This window comes from Pelophylax lessonae (assembly GCF_965119305.1).
Source record: "Pelophylax lessonae genome assembly, chromosome: 3".
NCBI lineage: Eukaryota > Metazoa > Chordata > Amphibia > Anura > Ranidae > Pelophylax > Pelophylax lessonae.
Window position 1 is genome coordinate 494,195,823 of NC_138770.1, and position 6,000 is coordinate 494,201,822.

General features: G+C 44.2%; 1 pseudogene across 1 annotated transcript in view; it reads left to right on the forward strand.

Moving 5' to 3' along the window:
- LOC309550600 overlaps nt 1-5,615 on the forward strand; it is a 36,412-nt pseudogene extending 30,797 nt beyond the window's left edge. Inside the window, exon 2 of the transcript in view lies at nt 4,194-5,615. The product of the transcript in view is annotated as an uncharacterized misc_RNA (transcript). The remainder of the gene's footprint in view (nt 1-4,193) is intronic.
- The last annotated feature ends 385 nt before the right edge of the window (nt 5,616-6,000 follow it).

Genomic DNA, 6,000 nt, shown 5'->3' on the forward strand with positions numbered 1-6,000 from the left:
GGGCAGCCCGGTTCGGATCCAGTCGGACAACGCCACGGCCGTGGCTTATGTCAATCACCAGGGGGCACCAAGAGTGTCCGAGCGGCCAAAGAAGTGGCTTGCATTCTTCGCTGGGCGGAACGATTTGTTCCAGCAATCTCTGCGGTGTTCATTCCGGGGGTGGAGAATTGGCAGGCAGATTATCTCAGCCGTCAGACCCTGGATCAGGGGGAATGGTCCCTCCATCCAGACGTTTTCCACCAGTTGTGCCTACGATGGGGCACCCCGGTTATGGATCTGTTGGCATCTCGATTCAACAGGAAAGTTCAGAGATTCGTGGCTCGCTCCCGCGATCCTCTAGCAGAAACCGCAGACGCACTGATCGCCCCGTGGGGGCAATACCAGCTAATGTATGCCTTCCCTCCTCTTGGGTTACTGCCAAGACTTCTTCGCAGGATAGAGGAGGAAGGAATTCCAGTAATCCTGGCAGCTCCGGATTGGCCTCGTCGAGCTTGGTACGCCGACTTGGTCAGACTGATGGCGGACGTCCCGTGGAGACTTCCTCTCAGGAAGGATCTACTGTCTCAGGGACCGATCTTCCATCCTGCTTTACGATCGCTGGTTTTTAACGGCCTGGTTATTGAGACCCAGGTGCTGAAGGACAAGGGATTGTCAGCTTCAGTTATTCCTACTCTAGTTAAAACAAGGAAAGCGACTTCTAGAAAGATTATCATCGTACATGGAAGTCTTATATTGTGTGATGTGAATCCCTTGGGTTCCATCTACATCTTTATTCGGTAGTCCGAATATTGGCTTTCTGCAACAGGGAGTTGAGCAGAAGCTGGCCTTGAGTGTTATCAAGGGTCTGGTTTCAGCATTTGCTATCTTCTTTCAGAAGCTTTTGTCTACTCATTCCTTGGTGCGGAATTTCATCCAGGGGGTGCGACACCTGGCTCTGCCAGTGCACGCGCCGTTACCATCCTGGGATCTTAATTTGGTGCTGTCGGTTCTTCAGACACCTCCCTTTGAAAAATATCAGGGAGATTCCCTTGCTTACTTTATCCCAGAAGGTGGTCTTCTTGGTGGCTATCACTTCTGCACGCAGGGTGTCAGAACTGGCTGCATTATCCTGTTGTTCCCCAGATCTGGTGGTTCATAGGGATAAGGTTGTTCTTCATCCGAATCCATCCTTCCTTCTAAGGTGGTTTAAAAGTTTCATTGATTAAGGACAGTGTATTGTCCTTCCTATGTCCTTAGCCCAATCATCCTCGAGAATTGCATGGCATTCCTTGGATGTAGTTCGGGCGATTAGGATATACTTGAATACTACGGATTCAATTTGTAAGACGGATTCACTGTTTGTGATCACGGATGGCCCTAAGAAGGGGTTGCCTGTTCTGCTGCGACCATCTTTAGATGGATCAGACAGACGGTGGTATAGGCTTATTTTATCTAAGGGTCGGGATCCCCCGTTCCCTGTTAAGGCGCATTCTACTCGGGCGCTTAGAGTTTCCTGGACCTTCCGCCATCAGGCGTCAGTGGTTCAGGTTTTCAAGGCGACTGTTTAGTAGTCGGTTCATACCTTTACAATATTGTATAAGGTTTATGTGATGGCATCGTCAGATGCCTCTTCTGGCCGCAAGGTTCCTGCAGGCCACTGTTTGAGGAGACTGTTGGTCTACCTCGAGGGTAGGTCTCATCTGTTTACTCGATGAGTCCTTTGATACTTCTGGTTGGCTCCGGTTGGGCCTTCTAGATTGGATTTGATTCTGTCAATCCCACCCCTCATTTTGTGGCACTGCTTCTGGATGTCCCAGCTCTTGAGAATCAAGAAGACTACGTCTGTCAATGAGCGATAGAGAAAAATGGATTTTTGTAAGAACTTACCGTAAAATCCTTTTCTCTTAAGCTCATTGACAGACGTAGTACCCGCCCCTCTATCATTGAGTTGGGTTGGGTTAAATTCTCTGTACTGCTTTAAACAGAACTGATTCCCTGTAGCAGAGAGAGGGAGGATATACCCTCAGGGACTGCCCCTAAGGTGGAGCCAGAACGTTTTGTCTTTCTGCCTAGTCCTACTCCTGCGGAGACAACATAACCCAGCTCTTGAGAATCAAGAAGACTACGTCTGTCAATGAGCTTAAGAGAAAAGGATTTTACGGTAAGTTCTTACAAAAATCCATTTTTTTTCATCAATTTAGGCCAATATCTACTACATATTTTTGGTAAAGAAAATCCTGATATGTGTATATTGATTGGTTTGCGCAAAATGTAATACGTCTACAAACTTTGGGATCATTTTTTTTTTAATTGTTATTACTAGTAATGGTGGCGATCAGTGATTTTTAGCGGGACTGCGACTTCACAGGGGACAAATCTGACTCTAACTGGCACTTTTTTGGGACCAGTGACACCAATACAGTGATCAGTGCTAAAACAAATGCACTGTTACTGTATAAATGACACTGGTAGGGAAGGGGGTTAAGTGTGCTCCTAGGGAGTGCTTTCTAACTGAGGGGAGAGTGGATGTACTAGACTTTGACTTAACGTAAAATCCTTTTCTCTTAAGTTCATTGACGGACGGAGTTCTTAACCACTTGCCGACTGCCGCACGACTATTTACGTCGGCAGTCAGCCCCCCACAGGCAGAGCAACGTAGTACTACGTCTCTAGCCTGTGAGGGTCTAGGGAGCGAGCGCTCCCGGATACCCCCCGCGCGTGTGACCGGCGGACCTGATGTCCGCCGGTCACTCGGCGATCGTCGGTGCAGAGGGAGAAAGGCAGGCGGCTTGTTTACATACTATGTAGGACCATTGATCACTGTTCATACACCTCAAGCCACAGCCAATCACAGTTAGAATCACGCCCCTAGGGACACACATAACCCCTCCCTCTCAAAAAAGTTAACCCCTTCACTGCCAGTGTAATTTTACAGTAACAGTGCATATGTATAGCACTGATTACTGTAGAAATGTCACTGGTAACCCCAAAAGTGTCAAAAATGTCAGTCAAGGGTCCGATCTGTCCGCCGCAATGTCGAAGTACCGCAAATAAAAATCTCAGATCGCCGCCATTACGCGTTTAAAAAAAAAAACAATAAAAATGACAAAAATCTTACCCTTTGTTAGTAAACGCGATCACACAACCAATCAAAATACGCTTTTTGCGATTTTTTTTTTTTTTTACCAAACATATGTAGCATAAAACAAATTGGCCGAAAAAGTAAAAAAATTTTGATTTTTACATTTTTTTGGGGGGGAATTTCATATAAAATAATGTGGAAAATATTGTTATTTTTGCAAAATTGACGCTCTTTTTTTGTTTATAGCGCATGTTAAAAAAAAAAAAAAATCGCACAGGTGATCAAATACAACCAAAAGAAAGCTCTGTTTGTGGGAAAAAAAGGACGTCAATTTCATTTGGGTACAGCGTCGCACGACCGCGCAATTGTCCGTTAAAGTCACGCAGTGCCGAATCGCAAAATAGGCCCTGGTCAGGAAGGGGGTAAAATCTTCAGGGGCTTAAGTGGTTAATGCATATCAGTAGGGTTATACTGCCCCCTACAGGAGTAGGACACAACAGAAAAAAAGTTCTAGCTACGCCTATAGGCAGTCCCAGAGGGTACACCCTCTCTCTTCCTGTATAGGATGTCAATTTTGTATCAAAGCAGTGTCAGAGAAGTAATACCAACCCAACTCAAAATAGAGAGGCGGGTATTGCGTCCGTCAATGAACTTAAGAGAAAAGCGTTTTACGGTAAGTCAAAAATCCAGTTTTCTCTATCTGTCATTGACGGACGCAGTTCATGATGCATATCAGTGGGGACGTCCCAAAGCAGTGCCATAAAATGAGGGGTGGGAACAGCAGAAAAAAACAAGTCCCCAAGGTTAAACATGGCCAAACAGGCAACATAGGACTCATCAGAACAGCAAGATGAAGCCCACCTGAAACAAACAGTAAAACACCCTCAAGGAAGGCCAAACAGCAGCCTGGAAAACTTTGAGGCCAAAAGAGGCATTTGCAGATGCCATCGCATTCACCTTATAAAATTTGGTAAAGGTGTGAACAGGGCTGTGGAGTCGGAGGAAATTTTGGGTACCTGGAGTCGGAGTTGGCAAACAATGCTCCGACTCCTACTAAATTTAGATTGGAATTAAAATAAAAAAAGCAAGTTTAAATGTCCCAATTTACAAAAAGTTATAATTAATGACTTAGTATAAGTATAAGGAAACTTATAATTGAGGAGGCCAAATGTAAAAAGGAAGAACTACAGAAAGTTCTGAAAGGACGTTTTGTCTTCCTTAAAATGGATGCATGCACACGTCACAAAGTCAATTATTTTGCTATTAATGTTAGATTTGTGAATGAAAATAACAAAACAATAACACAGACCCTCGGATTAAAGGACACTCAGGCACATCACACCAGTGATTATCTTCAGAAGTTAGTGGAGGGTGTTCGAGAAGATTTTGAAATTACAAAGGAACAGATTTTATGTGTTGTGACAGATCACACTTCTAACATGTTGAGCACAATTGAGAAGATGAACGCAGATGAAGAAGGTAACAAACAGATATCAGAGTTAGAGGAAGACAGCTCTGCAAGTATTGGAGAAAGTTTAGAAACCGAAGAGAATGCGAACATTTTTTTAGACAACTTTGTTGAAGAAGCATTGAAGCTTGCTACTATTAATCATATGCGATGTGCTGTTCATACACTGCAACTTGCCATATGAGATGGATTAAAAGATCGCCATGCATCTACACTAATTGGCAAATTACGGCAAGTAACTGTTGCAGCCAGGGCCCAGAAAACAGATGCAATTTTGAAAAGACATGCAGGAAAAGGAGTCATTTTGCATCAAACAACTCGCTGGGGAAGCACTTTTTTAACGGTGAAGCGTTTGCTTGAACTTAAAGAATTCATAGAAGAAATGGACAATGAAAATCTTGCATTAACTGAAAGCCAGTGGACACAAACAAAAGAGCTGGAGAACCTTCCTACTCACCCCTTCACTGTCACCTAAGAGGTTGCAATGTGACAATCTAACCCCAGGTAAATTCCTCTTGGAATGGAAGAGCCTGTTATATCGCCTGAACAAAAATGGAGGGTTAATAGCTGAGGGCATTGCATCTTCAATGATGAAAAGAGAGAGTATTTTGCTGGAAAATTAAATCTTGTTAACGGCTATTTATGTCGACCCAATGAGCCGACCTGAAATACCTCCACAGGATGAAGTTCTTTTAAGCAATAGTGGTAACTCAGGATCATCTTCTTCAAACGAAGAATTAGACTTTGATTCCTTCTTAGACAAAATGGAAGTTGCTAAAGGAAAGCGACGTCGCATAAGCGTTACAGAACCAGTAGATGTCCAAATAAAAAAATTCCAACAGGAGTTTTATAAAGCACTAAAAGAAGTTGAAAAGCATGATCGCTCATCAAAACTTACTGTTGAAGAAGCCATCCTTGTTTATCCAGAGATCGTTAGTGATGTGGCCAGAATAGTTACTGCAATGCCACCCACCCAAATCAGTGTCCAATGATTATTTTCAGTCCTAAAAATAATAAAGTCTGACTTAAGAGCCTCTATGAAAGGATCTGGCAGAGGCAATTCTCTTCCTTAGAACTCTACATTGAATTGATTTGCATTTGCTAACCCTATAACTACATTTCAAGATTAACCTCTTGCCGACAGCCCCTCACAGGCAAAGCGACGTAGGTCTACTTTGTGAGGCTTTAGAGGATGTGAGGCTTTAGAGAGCGCGCACGCGCTCACGGACCCCCCCCCGCGCGCACTCGCGATCGTCCGTTAGAGCGGGAGAAAGGTAGGCGGCTAATGTAAACACAGCCGCCTGTCATTCTCCCCTGTGTAAGAATGGAGATCATACGGTTCTACTATGTAGGACCGTTGATCTCTGTTCTTACACCAGTAGCCACAGCCAATCACGGTTAGAAACATGCCCCTAGGGACACACTTAACCCCTCCCTCTCCAATAAAGTTAACCCCTTCCCTCCCAGTGTC